This window comes from Podarcis pityusensis (assembly GCF_964106645.2).
Source record: "Podarcis pityusensis genome assembly, chromosome: 13".
Taxonomy (NCBI): domain Eukaryota; kingdom Metazoa; phylum Chordata; class Lepidosauria; order Squamata; family Lacertidae; genus Podarcis; species Podarcis pityusensis.
Genome location: NC_138038.1, coordinates 25452290 through 25470509, shown reverse-complemented (window position 1 = coordinate 25470509; position 18220 = coordinate 25452290). Strand labels below are relative to the sequence as shown.

The 18220-nt window shown below is 45.4% G+C and overlaps 1 protein-coding gene across 2 annotated transcripts in view; it reads left to right on the top strand.

Moving 5' to 3' along the window:
- RARA (retinoic acid receptor alpha) overlaps positions 1–18220 on the top strand; it is a 187675-nt gene that overhangs the window by 30586 nt on the left and 138869 nt on the right. The window lies entirely within an intron of this gene.

Below are 18220 nucleotides of genomic sequence, written 5' to 3'. Positions count from 1 at the left end.
GCTGAAATCGGATGCGCTCCCCAAAGTAATTTTTAAGGGGCACCCTCCTGGCGCAAGTTGCTAAATCCGGAATTGCTGCCTTAGTTTGGTGAGCAAAGCTGCGGGCCTGATATTTCGGGGTGCCGTTTTGAGGTGTGTGTGTTTGTGTGTGAATTCTTCAATTCCAGTTCCACACACCCCCATCCTTCTCTCCATGAGGCTGCTTAATAAAACCAACTGTTGCTTCCAGTAGCTCAGGCCAGCTGTCACTGGGGCTGTCCGCTCCCCCCCCCCCCCCCCCACGCCACCGCCTGCGACAAGGGTGGAAGGGAAGAGGTTTCCCTCTGATTCTATAAAGCCTCACGTTCTTCTGGAAACGCACCCCTATCCCCCCCACCCATTTTCTATTTCCGTCTCTCCTACTTTGACTTACTTTCTGGAAGAAACGTTTCATGTGTAAATGTGGAGGGGGGACACCCCATGCTCTGGTCAAAGAGGCATCCCAGGGTTTAGGCTGATGGTTCTTCCTGACTTTCTCATCACTAAATGCTGTTGCAGCATCTCCCATTTAAGGTTCCTTTTTTCCTTTTTTTAGAGGGGGGAAGAAATCTTTGGATGGGTTATTGCACATTCATTTCTTTAAAAAATCTGTGAGCCGTGTGGATCTTTCTCTCTTTCCGGAGCTTGGGAGAAAAGGCTGATATGTGCTGTGTGCCACGTGTGGGTGTGGTTGGCGCTTCTGGTGCCTTCAGAAGTCAGCTTTGCAGTTCACTTTATATTATTAGTGGGTGGCGGGGGTTGGGGTGGCAAGAAACCCAACCACCACTTCAGTTTCGCCGCCGCCCCCTTTTCTTTATTTCAAGATAACTGTCGGAAGAAATGCCTTGGGTCGTGCCACCTCCCTCGGCACGATGGCAGTCCCTGTCCTTTGCAGGGAATCTCGGTGTCCAAATAAAAGACGGCAGAGCTAGCGGCATCCGCCTTGCCAAGCTGCCAGCGGTTGGTCGACCCGTGGGTGGAAAAACAAGACTGTGGCTTAGCTTTCAAGAGGACGTTTCCAACTCGGTCTGTGTTTTTGCAAAGTCTGAGCAGTCTTGTGGGTGTGAAATTGGAGCCGTGGCTCTTGCATTTTTGTGCCCAAGTCTCCATAGCTTGGGAGATCCAGTCTTGTGGTGGTGGTGCTGCTGCTGCTTTGGGACTTGGTGGCCAGTTGAGGAGTAATTTTTGTGTGCATCTAGTGCCCGATGGGTGGCATTGTGCAGGTCTACAAAGAGCGCGCAAGGTGGCTTTTGCAAAGGGTGTGAAGAATAGCTTCCTTGGTGCCTGGGTGGTGCTTTGTTTTCTTGAGGTGCTCAGCGGTAGGGTGCGAGCCTGAGGCTGGTACCAGTTGGCTGCTTTTCTGTCTTAAAGAAATGAAAGAAACCAGACTCTGGTTGGGTGCTTAGCTGTCATCGAGGAAAAGGTAAACCCTTAAGAAGGGGAGCAGCCATCCATTGAGATGAATTATCAGCTGGCAGGACTTCAAAGTTGGGAGGAAAAAGAAAAGCATGCATAGTGTGTGGACATGCCTGTGCCTTTAAATTTTTTTTTTCCTCTGCCAGCCTCGGAACTTTGCTCAACTTGGTTGTCAACTATATAACACATCCTGGTCCCTTGAGAAGTCCAAGTTCTAATCGTGCTGCGTTTGCCCTGCGCACTCTTTCTTTGTTTTTTCTTTCTTTCGTTGCATAGCTTAATAATGATAAAGCTTAGGACGTAGGCAGTGCTTTAGAGCGTTCAAAGTGCTTCAAACCCATTATCTCCGTGATCCTCGCAGTAGCCCTGTAAAGTCAGTTTTGTACCTATGTGGCAGATAGGAGGCAGGAAGAATGGGAGCTTGCCTACTAAATTCTGTCTGGAGATCTGAACCAAAGGCACCTTGCATTCTTAACCACTTTCTGAAGAATCCTGAGGTGGAGGGGCTTTCTTTTTGGGGGGTGTGGGTGGGAGCAGAGGGGACAGATCCAGTGGTTGAAGAATCAATACTTCTATGAGGCATGCCAGTTTGCTCTGTCCAAGGTGGGAGATGGGTTTGGAGAGGATTTTCTCCCTTTTCCTTTCTTTCCTTTTTTTGCTTTTAACCCAGACATAGACAAACTCTGGCCCTCCAGATGTTTGGAAACTACAATTCTCATCATCCCTAGCTAACAGGACCAGTGGTCAGGGATGATGGGAATTGTAGTCCCAAACATCTGGAGGGCCGGAGTTTGCCTATGCCAGTTTTAACCTCTCCCTCGTATTGACATCCATTGGGTTGGGAATCACTGGGCCAGCTCCAGGGTTGATGTGTGAATGGGTTTTTTTGCCCATTCTGTGGTGCATGTTGGGAATTCAGGGCCTCCCATTGTCTGCTGCCAACACCCAAACCCTATTGTTTGTGCCCGTGAGGTTTTTCCACGTGAGTTCTGGATGCGAGTTCTGCCCCGTCCATGGCATTCCTTTCCACATTCTAATTGGCACTCAAACTGCATCTTTAGGTCCCTCCTAATGTAGCTTTACACTACGTTCTACAAACTACTTTATAGAGAGCTGTTCTGCTAGTTCTATTCCTCCCCCATCCCGTTCTCTTAAAAAAAAGAAAGCCTTCTTTTCTATTACTTTTCAGATAGTTCGATAGGACCCAGAAAAGTTTGAAACGATATGTTCTGTATTTTTTTTATCCCATGTGTGTAGAACAGAGTAAAGCAGTAATCTTCCAGGTTTCAGGGATCTCTTCTCCAGACAGCAATACATTTTGCTTTTTCGTGTTTCGTTCTTTAAATGAAAATGGCTGAAGGGGTGTTTGAAATAAAACACGTACCAATACAGTAGTGCACATTGCACGAAAACCTTCAGAGTCATATTTGGCACCCGAGCTCCTAAGGGAGGGCCTGCATTTAGCTGTCTTGAATATGCGAGACCCCAGTAGGGAAGCAAGTGCCTTTCGAATCAGTGGGGCTTACTTCCTCATAATCCCTTCTGAGATTGCAAAAGAAACCAGCTCCTTGTGTGTTGTGCTGTGTGACCTTGTGGGATCATTTGGGTTAAATGCTCTCAATTTATGCCAGCTATGCACTTGGTTCATACCATAAAGGCAAACAAAGAACATGAGGCCATCAAAACAGCCTTGTGGACTGGTATCAAAGGTTCGTCTAGTGAGTCAAGCACTCTTGCTTCCAATGGTGTGGCTAATAGCCAGATACTCCTCGAGGGAGCTCACGAGGAAGGCAAGACTGAGATGGCCATTCCTGTTTGTTCCTGATGCCTTTTAATCAGAGAAATAGTGCTCCTAAAGTTGGATGTTCCATTTTCAGCTTTCGTGGGAGGCATAGGAGTAGAGTGTGAAAATACAAGCCTGCCCAGGCTGCGCAGAAACACAAACCAAATTGTGAATGTCCTCTTGAAAAATAGAAGAAGCCACTTTCTTCCATGATTTTGTCTAATCCTCCTTTTTCTAAAAGGCGTGTTAGTTTGTGGCCTTTGTATGTTGTGGCAATAAAATCCATCAGCTAATTAATTATACGCTGTATGAAGAAACACTTCCTATTGCTTGTCTGACAAGTTTGATTGTGTGTAAAGGATATTATTGGGAATAGAGGTCCACAACTTCTTTCCAGAAGACCCAATGCCAGAAGATCATATAGGGCTGCGTATACGGCTAACATTTAAAGTACAGTGGTACCTCTGGTTATGAACTTAATTTGTTCTGGAGGTCCGTTCTTAACCTGAAACCGTTCTTAACCTGAGGTACCACTTTAGCTAATGGGGCCTCCTGCTGCCGCTGTGCCACCAGTGCACGATTTCTGTTCTCATCCTGAGGTAAAAGTTCTTCACCCAAGGTACTACTTCTGGGTTAGCGGAGTCTGTAACCCGAAGTGTTTGTAACCTGAGGTGTTGTAACCTGAGGTACCACTGTACATTGCATCCCCGCAAAGAATCCTGGGAACTATAGTTTACCCTTCACAGAGCTAAGCTTCCCAACTTGCGGGGTTGTTTATGTGCCACCGGCTTCCTGGGTGCAGCATCTTCTATCCCCTCCCCACTTTTTCTAATTTTTATTCAAACAAACAGACAAAAACACCAAGCTAAAGGTAATAATGAAGTCATAAAAGCAGGGAGAATAAAATTACAATATCATAATTTAATAATAATTGTACAAAGCTTGAAAAAGAATAAGTGGTGTAAAATATATTCTCTGGTGAAATACAAGGTTCACATTTGTACCAAACATACCAAATAATAACGAATGTTGCCAAATAAACTCAAATTCAATGATATTGGTTATATAAATCACAAACGGGCCCCCAAGCGAAAGCAAAGTCGGAGGGGTCTGCCAACCCCCCTGCTGGCACATGTTTTATTCGTCAGGATTTTTTCAGAAATGGCAATGAACATGACTTTTTTGAAACCATAGATCCATAGACTAACAAGATGTGTCCTCGCACCCTTGAGAGATCACTAGGCGAGCGGAAAACAACAGGTACAGAATTAATTATTGAGAAGTAAAGTCAGCATTGGCACTGTCAAAAATGGGTAAGAGGCACAACTTAGTGTCCAAGGTGACCTGCTTGTCAACAATAATACTAATCTCTGTTACAACCTGCTTCCAGAACTTGTGTACAAATTTACATCCCCACCACATATGCAAATATGTTCCTTGTGCCTTACAACCCTGCCAGCTTAAGGGGGGTGGGACCAGATCTTACAATATGTGCTAGTTGGAGTGGGGTTTAAAACCAGCTGTTGATGTCTGCTATTTCTCCATGAAGATTGTATTTGTTGGAATTATTTTTGGTGTGTGGGTGTTTAAACCCTGCCCTTCCTCCATGAAGCTCAAGGTGATACTCTTATCTTTGTCACAAGGCAGGTTAGGCTGAGACGAGGTGGTTTCCCCCAGAGTGGGTGTTGTCATGGTGTGGAGAACTGAGTCTTTGATTTCCCATGTCTTATTCTAAGTCCACCTAGAGCCTGGTCGTATTTTGTGATCACTGTGCTCTGCAGGTGAAGGGCCTCCTTGCAGGTGCCATCTTATCAGGATATCACCTATATCTGTTCCGCACAATATAGGAATCAAGCCTTCAGCGTTGTGGCACCTTCCCTTGGGAATTCGCTCCTGTTCAATATTAGATGAGTGCCATCTCTGTTGCCTTTTCGGCGTCTTCTGAAACCCTTCCTCTCCCAACAATGCTTTTAAGTAGAGATCTTTCCCAGTCTGCATCTGGATTGGAATGGTGGTTGTTTTAAGTGTTTTATTGTCTGTGTGGTTGCTTCCCTGGGCTCCTTTGGAAGGAAGGTCCATGGGCAAGTGTCTACAGATTCCCATGTTAATGCCTTCATATGTGCGGGTTTGTTTTTGTCATGCGAGAGGTCTTCGTGACATTGTATGAAGTACTACTGGGTTATTATTTGATCCTGCTTGAACAGATGTTCCCTCCTGCCACATCCTCTCTCTCTCTCTCTCTCTCTCTCTCTCTCTCTCTCTGTGTGTGTGTGTGTGTAATATGATGTGGCTATTGCTGCCTTTAAGAATTGAAAGGCAGTGTGGTGTAGTGGTTAGAGCGTCTGGCTAGGACCTGGGAGACCAAGGTTCAAATCCCCATTTGGCCACTGGGTGACCTTGGGCCAGCCACAGGCTCTCAGCTGAACTTAAATCACAGGGCTGTTGTGTACACAACACCTTGCGCTCTTTGGAGAAAAGGTGGCATATAAATGTAATAATAAATCAATAGAAACAAAACAAAATAACACCTGCTCATCTCTGCCTGCCAGTGCAGTTCTCCATGTGTCCTGGGAGATGCTGTTTTGCATTCAGAAATCTGACTCTTTCTGGTGGTGCTGTCTGTCGGCCAGAATTCCTATACAGAGGCAATGGGACTGAACCCCTAAGTTCCTCTCTGTTTGTAGGTGTTCCAGAGACAGCCCTGTCTCTTAGGACCTTTACTACTCTGTTCCCTCCCATATGCAGATCTGAAAGGGGATACCCCATGAATGAGCAGGCAGTGTAAACAGTGAGGTAAGGAAAAGAGCTATGAGGTAGGACCCGTGAGAGGAATAAGCTATGTGTTGGGCTTCCCTGCCTTTAAATAGGGATTTGTGGTGAGGTTCCTCTGGGCGCTTCCATCTGCTTGGGTGTAGTGTAAGGGGAAATAATTCTTCTTTAGCTTTGGGAGGTTCCAGAACAGGAGTGCAGAACCTGGTGATGTCCATATGTTGTTGGACTACAGCTCCTGTCATATCTTGACCGTTGTCCCTGCTGGCTGGGGCTGATGGGAAATGGAGTCCAGCAACATCTTCCCTGTTCCTAGTTTAGGAGGCACTTTACTCCCATGCCAACCTGCCAGTTTCATAAGGTTATTTGCTGAAGCCCATCTCCCATTTGAGGTAAGAAACAACAAAGAACAATGAGGGCTTTTTGCAGGGGGGGGGGGGCAGAAATACCGCACTTTTCTTAATGAGATTTGCCTAGCATGGCTATCTTTTAGACATCCCTTTTTATTTACACAGGGATTTTAATATTTTCAGTCAGATTGCTACTAGTCTAGTGGTTTTTTTTTGAAAGGTTTGATTGGCTGCTTCTGCTTTGGTGAATGTGTTTTATTGTATTGCTTATTTTTTATGTTTTGTACACCACCCTGAAATCTGATACGGCGAAAGGTGCCATAAAAGTAAAAATAAAAATAGCAGAGGGGGGCTTTGCCCGTCTGAGCGGCACACTCAAAACAATGTCTGTGGCTTGGTTCTCGTTGAGACAGGAAACCCGTGTCTAGGAGGGTGACCACTTAACGCTGCCTCAACAAAGAGGAAATGTGTCACACACACACAAAAAAGAGGACACGGATTTGCCTGGAGTTTGCATGTGCTAATGTGGGTGCAAATATGTTTGTTTGTGTCAATATACCTTACCTGTTAATCAAAAATCAGCACTAAGGTGGTTCCGGCCCTTCAGTTTGCAATCTAGTAAATCTAGGCCGTGAATCTAAATCAAATAATGTAGAGATAAGTACCACAATTTAAATACAGATGCCACGCATCTCACTGCAGCAGGGAAGCCCGTGATGAGCCAATTCGGTCTACTCACTGGTTGCTGACTGTTGATGGGTAACTTCAAGGCCCCTCCTGCTCTCCCTTCTTCAGGCTATTTAACTTTGAAACGGACTTGGACTGGACAGCCTTTCACACAGAGAACACATTTACACCAAAGGCCTTACCATGTGAAGAGTGGGCAACATGGCCACCTAGGCTGTTGTTCTTCATTCTGCAAGTGGGGGGGATCACAACACAGTATTCCTTCATGAGAAAGGCAGTGGTGGTTGGTGCCCATTGGGCAGAATGCCTGGAGGCCAACAGTAGGGGGAGCCAGAGCCAATGTCCAGCAGAGCCAGAGAACTCTAGTTTTGTCCCCATACTCTTCCCTGCAGAGTTCCGCAAGGGCAACACGGAGATTGAGGAGAAGGAAGCAGACAAGCAGAAGTAAGCTGACCCAGGGGACTGGGTGAGGGCAGACTAAGGCTGCTGCGGCTGCCACCACTACTTCTCCTCCTCCTCCTCCTCCTCCTCCTCCTCCTTTTCCTCCTTCTCCTTCTATGGAAAAGAGCATCAATCAAATGAAGACATCTTTGAACTGAAACACATCATGACATCTGCTCCTTCAAGGGCTGGGTGCAGTGTTAGAAACTCATAGAAGCTATTCTCCAAAGGGCACCTTAAACCTAGGCTGCTGTTGCCACAACAGAATGTCTGGGCCCTGTCCCCCCCCCCCCCCATGATATTTATTATTAATTTCATTTCTATGCCGCTTTATATTTTAAAGAAATTCAGAGCGGTTTACAACACATCAAAACATCAAATTAAACAATCCAGAATAAAACAAGTTCAAGCTGTGAGGAAAATATTTCAGATCCTTCTCTAAGTGGCATTTTGCTTTCTCCATATTTATTTACCTACTTAATTTATATAGCTGCCCCATAGCAGAAGTCTCCTAATCTACCTCACAGTGTCGTTGTACTCTCAGGGAGAAAAAGGTGGGATAAAAATGCAATAAGTAAGCTCTTCTGCTTAAGAAAGCTGGAGGGCCCAGCCAGATGGAGATGTCAGTTGCCAACCTGCCACCCGGAGAGCTCCACGTTGTCGCAGTTGGACCCTGCCAGGTGCAAAACCACACCTGGCACCTGAGGAATTTATCCAACCATTCACAGCAATCCCCACCCCATAGCCAGTCCTGAATAATGAGGACCCACTGAAACGCTGTTGACATAATTATGTGGGTCTCTACTTGGGGGACAGGCCACATACTGTCTCCTTCCCATTCGCATTGAACTTGTGAGCCAGCTGCTGTGTGGCAACTTCCGCAATTTCTTGAAGCCCTGAAATCTGTGGCTGAGCTCATTGTGGTTGCCAGCTGAGTTCTGCAAGCTTCTGGGTCACATGATGCATCACTCACCCAAGCGGAGAAACCCCCTGTGGATGTGCAAAAAATAAATGTATGTACATATTAAAAGTGACCCCAGTTTTGTTTACATGGACCAAATTTGAGTTGCCTGAAGGATCCATCCCAATAGGGCAAGGTGACAGATTAGAACAGCCTTCCCCAGCCTGGTGCCCTCTGGCCATGCTGGTCCAAAACGTACAAAGAGCACCAGTTTGGGAAGGCGGGATTAGAGTATGGTCAAAGCATGATGGGCAGCCCCATGGTCCAATAAGGTCGTAATTTTTGATTCAAGCAATTTTCATCTTCAAAGGAAGAAGAAGCCATAATTCATAGGACATTTCTTTCAGCATGCGCTTTTGTGTTAAAAATATTAAGACAATACATCACACAAGTGTCTGTAATGTGGGCTCAGTTGCATAAGAGCAGCATTGAGCTCCCTTCATTTTTTTGTTTGTTTGTGAAAGGTACAGTGGCCCAACATCTCTCCTTGACACAGTTTCCATTTTCTTGTTCTAATTTAGCCTGTTTCAAAACAATTCCAGGCATGTGTCAACCAAGTTCTAAATGCAGATTTTTTTAAAAATATAAAAATAGCATTTTTCAAAGCCCTTTTATGTTCTTTGAAACCTGCCTGTGGGAGATCGTAGCTGTTTCCATTTTACAGACTGAGGGTGGAAAGAGTGGCATGACTTGCTTGAAGCCCAAGAAAGAGTATGTAGCAGAGGTGACCCCCTAGGGCAGTGATGGCCAAACTTGGCCCTCCAGCTTTTTGGGAATATAACTCCCACGATCCCTGACCGCTGGTCCTGTTAGCTAGGGATGATGGGAGTTGTAGTCCCAAAACAGCTGGAGGGCCAAGTTTGGCCATCACTACCCTCGGGCTTCTAGATCCTGCAAGCTCCAGGTATACTTTTGTGCATTTTTCGATCCATCCTGAGGGATTTGTTGGAATGAGGTCTCTTCTCTGTGCTGCTCCTGGAAGCCAGTTCTCTTGCTGTCTCCTCTGTTCTGCGGAGCATGGGTTGGTCCCTGCTGAGCTTACCTTTCATCTGAGTTGCCCATTCTTCTGTTTGCTTAGATCGAGGGTTGCCAACTTTTTTGCACCACACACAGAGATGTCCTGATACTGTTTGTGTCGATAACAACAACAGGGAGCATTCCTGCATACCAGGAAATTATATACAAGGTGGACACACCACGCTCACTCTCATTTCATTTTGAAGGTACCTGCACATTTTGCCCCATAACTTTCTTTTCATGTGGACTAGAGACTTACTCCCCGCCCCCCAAAAAGAATGCTCAGAGTTTGGGCCACCTGCCAAAGAGCACCAGTGAAAACCTTCTTGGCTTTTAATGCTGGCTGGGGCCAGTGGGAGATTGGGAGCCAACAACACCTGCAGTACCAGAGGCTTCCCATCCCTGCTTTTAAACGAGGAGGAGCAGGAAATTAATTCGTTTTACTTGTATGCTGCTTTTCCAGAAATAAATATGCTCAAAGCGGCTTACAGCAAAGGAAACAGGAATGCATTTCGAAACCCAAGTGGTGCAAAAACAGTTTCACAATAACAGCAAAATAATGCAATAACAAATATAATAGCATACCAAAAAACAACATTTCAGAATTATAAATATAGCAAGATAACATAAACAGCATCTAGCATCCAATAGCAAACACAACAGGGGAGTTTTACAGTTTCACCTTGGTCCTAGAAAAACCCCTCCCTTGATGTTGTTCACAGTTCCCTCTCCTGCAGCAGCAGCTTCTTATAACGCTTCCAAGGGCAAGGGGTGCGGTATCTGGAAACGTTCATAGAATTTGTACAGTTGGAAGGGACCCGAGGGTCATCTAGTCCAACCCCCTACAATGCAGGAACCTTTGAGTTACATGCTCTACTGACTGAGCTATGGCAGTAAGGGGGCGGGGGAGGAAATAACCAGATTGGTCCAAGCCCCTTCAAAGACCCAGGCAGGTCCCTGCCTTCCCATTTCGTGGCATTAGACCTCTGCAGCTGTGAATGGAGTCCAAAGTTCTGTGTGCTTTCAGATCAGTTGTATTCTGCTTTTACCCACTTCCCCCGTCTGGGATTTTAAAAATAAGAAGCCTAATGCCACACTTGCTTCCACTACATCAGGGATGGGGAGTGTGTGCCCCCCCATGTTGTTTTGCTTCAACTCCCATCACCCCTGAGTCAGAGCCTTACAAACATCTGGAGGTTTGCAGTTTCTTCATCCCTAAGTTCACTTCTTTTGCAGAACTGGGGACTTCGGTGATTGCTTTTGAACTACAATAGCCACAACAACAGGGAAAGCAATTGGTTACTTCCCTTTCTTAAAATTTAAAAAAACCCCACACTGAAACACATGCGCAAACACACTCAAAACAGCTATTGCCTTTGCAGCTGTCTGTTGATAGGGTTACAGTGACAACAACGAAGAGGAACACTTGTTGGGTGCCCTTGGGGAGTGTGTGTGCACATGGGCCTTGGGCCTCAGCGGAAGAGAAGGGGCAGGACGACTTGGCGCTCCCTGTTGCATGCAAGCAGGTTGGTGCTTTGCACAATCTCCGGCAACGCACCCAGCACAACTCGTTGAGTTCTCAGTGGGTCATTTGAGGCGACGATGGGTGATCCCCACCTTGTGGTTTTGTGGTCTGCCTTGAAACCATGAGACAGTGAGAGCGAGAATGGATTTGTGGGGAAAACTTTTGCTGTTGGTTTTTTGCCTTCTTAAATACTGTTCCCGATAAAAGGCACAGAGAATTTGGCTGGAAAGGGGATGAAAGCCCCTGGCTTGACTCAAGTGGGGTTATGGAGCTCTCTGAACTGGGGCAGTAGAATTCCTGGGTTCTCTTCCCTGTGTTAGTTGTGCGGAGGCCACCCAGCGCTTCCATCAGTCTGGGGAAAGTTTCATTCCAAGTCCCTGGATCTGTAGGCAGGCAAGGAAAATGGCTGGCACTGGGAAGTGGGACTGAAGGTCAGCGTCTGCGACTCTTTGCACAAGGGGCGAGCTAAGAATAGCGGAGTCCTGACGTCATGGTCTCTTTAGCGGAGGCCTTTCCCAGCCCTTGGCTGGGTACCTGCCTGGCACTTCCAGGCCTGATGGGCAACAGGGAGTTGGGAAAGGATGCCGTGTGACTGTGGTGGTGTAGGAAGTGTTAACTGTTAATAGCTTGGTCAATCCTCTCCTTGGACGATCCAAGACAGGGAGAGCTTTAATGCTTTGTTTGGCTGTCTTAAGTGAAAGTGGTTTTGTGCCATTGTTTCAGCATGTGCCACTTTCCAGGAAAAAAGCCCGCACTGACTTTTAGCCGCCTCTGCCCATGGCCAAGCTGATTTTAAGTATGCCCTTGCCCCTTAATTTGACTTTCAAGCACAACACTGCGAACTAGTGGAGATGTGCTGAAAACCAGACCCAGCCTGGATTCACCCTGCCAACAGCGCTGTCTCCAGCTTGGGGTGGGGTGTTTGGACAACATGGTCTAAAAAGCCCCTACATCTAATAGTGGAGTGGAAGAAATTCCAAGCCAAGAGAGCATCACAAGAGACCTTGGGGGATGCGTTTTAGTCTTCTGCAAGACTGGCAACAGTGTGAGCCTGGTCATGTTGCATTGTGCCCTGAGCAATCTGGTGCCATTGCAAAACTTCAGTAGCTAGCATATTTATTTAATAGATTTATATCCCACCTCTCCACGCAGTGACTGAGGAGGCCATTACCAGTGGCACAGGTCCTGGCTCAGTTGGAGGGAGTTGCTTTGGGTTGCCCTGGGCAAGATAAAGCAACTAACAAATTTAATTACCATATTTTTGCGTGTATAAGACTAGGGTTTTTTTTTTTTTTTTACCAAAAAATTAGGTTTAAAATAGGGGGCGTCTTATACATGGGGGCGTCTTATACATGGAAAAATATGGTAATTAATAATGCTTCTGTTCAGGCCAGTCCCCTTGCCAAGTGAGAATCAGGCAGGTGGACCATTTAACAAAGTTTCCTGGCAGATGACTAGATTTTCTGACCTCTGGTGCTGCTGGCGATGGCTGGTTAGGCTTAGGATGGGCTAATGATCTTATTGAGGCCGCTGTTCGTTGAAAATGAGCAAAAGAGTAGGGTTGTGTTTAAGAGGGCCAGATCCCACAGTTCTTAAAAGCCGTTTGTTTCCGGACTTAGACAGGTTTCTTTTTTGTTTGAGTAGGACACCTTTCCCCAATCTGGTGCCTTCCAGACCACAACTCCCCCCAGCCCCCTGCCAGCATGATCAATGTCCAGGGAGGGTGGGAAGACAAGGGATGTGGGGGGGGGCACCAGGTTATGTGAGTCTGGAGTAGGGTATTCCCCACCGCTCTTCTCAAGTGTGGGCTGCCCAGGTCTAGGGGGAAAGATGACTTCTAGAACAGTTTTGGGGGTTCCAAGCTATGGTCTGTGAATTTCATTTGGGTAGTCCCCATGTGAAAAAACACAGACTTTTGAATCCTATCAAATTCAAATGGTAATTCAGCAACATACAGTTCAGCCTTCCACGCATTTTACTTGTGCATAGGCGCTTGGTAATTTTTTTTTATTTTTATTTTAAAAAGGTGAAAAGGGGGTGGACGTCTAGGAAAAAAAGACATCGGCAATCTCACCTGCCATTGCACCCAGTGTGTTTTGACAATACACGACTTTGGCTTCAGGTGAAATCCCTGCAACTTAATCCCCACCCTACCCCCAAGTTGCAAGCTTTCTGTATAAGAAGCAATAAAAAGGCAATTGGAACTGTTGCCTAGCACAGTGCATTACAATTGCTAGAACAGGTGGTGGTGGTGGGGAATGTAACATAGTCCTCCAAGAGACTCAGGAATGTTCATGTGGACAGTGGAGGGGAATGTTTGGGAACCCCCATCTGAAAATACAGAGCACAGGGGAACTCTGGGAAATCCCCATATCAGCATCACAGGAAGTCAACACAAGGGTATTCTCCCGTGCCTGGACAAGTGGAGGAGTGAGATATTTGACCTTGAGAAACTCCGGCTAAAAGACATAGCGTTGTTTGTATTGCTTTGTGTAAAGCAAACAACAGAAACGGAGGAGGAGTAAAACCCTTGCTCTACTCCTCAAAAAATGATAATCCATTGGTCTGTGAACTGCCTAATAAGTTCTGATTAAATTTTTAACAATCACTGAGTACTCAGTGATTTCTTGATTAGAAATCTTGTTGTATTGTTATGCACATGCTTTACTTTCCCCCCCTGCCTGTATTTTAAATTTCGTTTTCAAAAATATTCCATGTTAAAGGAAAGGAAAAAGCTCGTGAGTGGACCAAATCATGTTGGTGTCTCTTGATCTAGGAAAGTAGCCAGATCAGCTTGCGTATTCTATCTGCTTTTCTCCTCCCCTGCCTTTTTCTTTTTTTGAATAAAAAGAAAAGACAATGAGAAGGGAAAATATGCATGAGAGACTTTGTGCGCAGGTTTGCTGCTGTTTGCGAATGATTCTCTTCTCCTCCACCCCACCTCCAGTTTATTGGATTCTCAGGAAAGTGGCACCCCTGCCTGTTCCCTGGCATAGGAATTTCGCCTGGAGACTGATACACAAGTGTAATTTACTTCCCAGTTCCCATCCTGTCTTTCCCCCCTGGGACTTTCACAGCTAGGGCTATGGCTGACACCTGTATGACTGTGTATGCAGCTCTATTGATCTCTCTCTAGGAATCGGTTGGAGAGGGAACTCAGGCAGGGTGGCGGTTTGACCTGATGGGGAAGCAGTTCTATGTGAGGCTTGTCAAAACATTAACTTCTGCATGGACCAGGCCTCTTAAATTTGCACCTCTAAAAACTGTAGTCTTGTATCAATGTACAGTCGCACCTTGGAAGTTGAACAGCCTAGTTCTCAAACGTTTTGGCTCCCAAACGTTCAAAACCCAGAAGTGACTGTTCCGGTTTTCTTTGGGAAGCCTAATGTCCGATGGGGCTTCTGCGGCTTCTGATTGGCTCCAGGAGCTTCCTGCACTTTGGTTTTCAAACGTTTTGGAAGTAGAACGGACTTCCGGAACAGATTCCGTTCAGCTTCCAAGGTACGACTGTATAGGCCAGGCATAGGCAGACTCGGTCCTCCAGATGTTTTGAGACTACAATTCCCATCATCCCTGACCACTGGTCCTGTTAGCTAGGGATGATGAGTGTTGTAGTCCCAAAACATCTGGAGGGCCGAGTTTGCCTATGCCTGGTATAGGCCTCCATTTTAATGAGGAGGAAGGACCTCACTGCAAGGATGTGGTCCTCCAGATGTTGCTGGACTTCTCCCATCTGCCCCAGCCTGTGTGACCAGTGGCAATGGATGATGGGAGTTGTAGTCCAACAACATGGGAGCACTAGGTCCTCCCTACCCCTGCTTTCAAACAATGTTGACTGCAGAGATGGGCTTTGCTTTGGGAACAATGCATGGCGAAACCTCAGAAGCTTTCCATTGATCAGAGGGTGGAGCTGCAACCTACCTTTCTCCTCTAGAGTAAGTGGAATAGCTTAAGCAAATAGATGAATGGAGGGTGGGGGGGGAGAGAGAGAGAGATTCTGTGAAACACAGCAATAGCATGGAATGTAGCATTTGACACAAACTTCAATTTACTGAAAATCTTAGATTTCATTTGTTTAAAAAAGAAAGCAAGTTCCTTGCTGTTACGGTTGCAAATATATACTTTTTGACATATAAGATTGCCAGGGTTTGTGATTTAAGCATCTTGCATGGTATGCTTCCCCTCCCCGTGATTAGGAGAAATCAGAGTAAAGTCTTCAGAATAAAGAGATATGTTTACTTAATCATGTATTCGGGTGAAGTTATCTGCTTGTCATAAATCCAGCATTCAAGCTGAGTTTTTTCTTTTTAGATGACTGAAAGCCGCTTAAACAGCGTGTCTAAAATGCCTGCAGCTTTAGACAAAAGATTTTGTTTACTCAGATATAATTTATTTTCTCTACAAAATCGGAATGTATCAACCTTAAATTTGTATTTGTTCCAATCTGTTTTAATTGCTGTTTTTCTATTTTTTGTGAAATCGAAAATTGAAAGAAAAACGTGTGCAATCGGAGCAAATGTACATGTTCACATATGCCACAGATTTTAGCTTTTCTTGGAACAATTTGGCATTGCGGTCTGTAAAATCTTAGCATAACACAGAGGATGCACAGCACTGAGTATGCCCTACCATCAGTGTTTGAAATTAGCCAGGCGCATTTTGCACCGGGCTTTTGACTACTAGTGACTAAGTGAACATGCCTGGGTGCCAGAATGGTGCCTGACAGCTCTGCCGTCTGGAGGTGCATGCCTGGGAATCATAGGATCTGGACTGTTTTCACACACTAATGCCCTATCCTGTAGAATTCTGCCAGTTATATTTTACCTGCACAATCAGAATGAATTACTGGAACCAAAATGCTTTTGCTGTGCAGTCTCAGCAGGAGCAGTCACCATTAAGAAAAAGAGGTCGGAATAGGCCAGTTTATATGTGGAGTGTCCATGGATCAAGCGACTTTTCTTCTTTGTTCTCAAAGCTCTTAACCCAGCTCAAGGTTACCATCTGAACCATACAGATGTTTAAACTGAGAATCAATCACAGCTGGTCCATCGTTTGAAAAACAAGGCTTCCGAGCCTTCGTGCCCAAAAATGGCAACTTAAGACATTCCATTTGGGCAACTATAACCTTGGTTTAAGCAGCCATTCGGCACCTAGCTTCTGTATCTAAGTTTCAAATGCAGCCTACCCGCTGTACACAATGTTGAAAAAGTTGCCGGTCTCTGCCCAAGGAAGGAGCTAGCCTGCATTTAACAAACAGTGTTCGAGGAATGTCATCTGGTACTAGGAGCTGGTGGAAATAAAGTCATAGCCAATGTAACAAAGTGAGGCTGGTGTGTGTGTGTGCAAGTAGTTATTGGAATCTGCATGCACATGTATTTCACATGGTTATTCCAGGTGGCCCTCTTTGCATTTTCAGCTTTTTATTTCTTTTCTAATGTAAGAAAACTGGAGACTCTTTTTCTTACGGTCATTTGTGCAGCAAATGTGCCGTAAGACACAAACTCGCCTTCCCATATTCTAGCCAATGAAAGCAAATGCGCTGTAAGACGCAAACACGCCTTTCCATATTCTAGCCAATGAAAGCAAAGACACTGGGCAGATTTTCGAGCACTCGGGTACTTTTAACAACTGTATTAAAATGTGTGCTTTATTGAGATAATTAACTTTTAAACACATGAGACTTATTTGCAGTTACATTTTTCTGTTTCACATTAACTTCTGAGAGTCCCCGGCCTTGGTATACGTTTGGTTTTAGTACCTCCACTAGTTTCTCAGAGTAGGCCCAGGTCTTTAGTGAGGACTGAGGTGATAGCGGTTTAATGATTAGTGAGGAGTGACATCAGTGAGAATTGAATCCCGTTTGGCAGAAGCTGGACTCAGTGAGTGAGATCAGGTCACTAATAAGCCCTCACACTCAATCCCGATATTCCTATTTTTTTAGTAATAATTTATTACGGGTCACTTTGTCCATATGTCTTAAAGCAGGTCTAAAAACCATATGAAAATGCATTTAAAAGTTATACAAAATGAACACCTAAGGCAAAGAGCTTTTTACACAGCAGGAAAAGCTTGCTGGAGCAAAAAAAATTGTTTTGCCTCCAATTGTTTCCAGAAAGTACAGATACTTGGTGCCTCTCTTATCTCAATAGGGATGCTGTTCCACAGAACAAGGACAGCCATAGTGAAAGCCACCCTACGTCTGATATTTCTGGGACTTGAAGGAGAAACTCCAGAATTCAATGGTTGACAGGGTATGTAAGGGATAGGGTCATATTACTGCATGATTGTGAAACATGGACCACCAATAAACACCATCTCCAACTCCTCGAAAGATTCCATCTACGGTGTCTCTGAAAATTTTTACACATCACTTGGGAAGACAGGCAGACTAATGCCAGTGTACTGGAAGAAGCAAAGATCACCAGTGTTGAAGCAATGATTCTTCAACACCAACTTCGTTAAACTGGTCATGTTGTGCGGATGCCTGATTATCGTCTTCCAAAGCAACTACTCTATTCTGAACTTAAAAATGGAAAGTGTAATGCTGGTGGTCAGCAAAAGAGGCTGAAAGACTCTCTCATGGCAAATCTAAAAAAAATGTAGTATAAACACTGACAACTGGGAAACACTGGCCTGCAAGCGCTCCAGTTGGAGAACAGCCTTTACCAAAGGTGTCATGGGTTTTGGAGATGCTTGAACTCAGGACACAAGGGAGAAACGCGCTAAGAGGAAGGCACACTTGGCAAACCCTCACCGTGATCAACTCCTGCCCGGAAACCTATGTCCCCACTGTGGAAGGACATGTGGATCCAGAATTGGCCTCCACAGTCACTTACAGACCCACTGTTAAAGTTGTGTTTATGGAAGACAATCTTACTCGGCTACGAGTGATTGCCGAAGAAGAAGAAGAAGAAGAGGAAGAAGAAGAAGGTGATCTCTTAAGTAACCTGATCCTGAGCTGTTTGGGGCAATATACACTAGTACCCAAACTTTGAACTTGCAGGTTGGCAACCAGCTTCCCTTTTCTTGTTAGGTATTCACCTCCTCTTGTTGAGAAGCTGCCTACTGCAGCGGGTGGTAAATTGGGTGAGAAGGCAGTGATGTTAAAGTTTCTGTTCTTTCTCTGTTGCTCTCCTGGGCTGGCCAAGCCTGCCTTCCTATAGCTGTTCCTCTTTAGGTGGAATGAAACCACCATGTGGGTGACATCAGGAAATGTTGCGTCAAGGCTGACGGCTGATTCTCGTCACCCGATT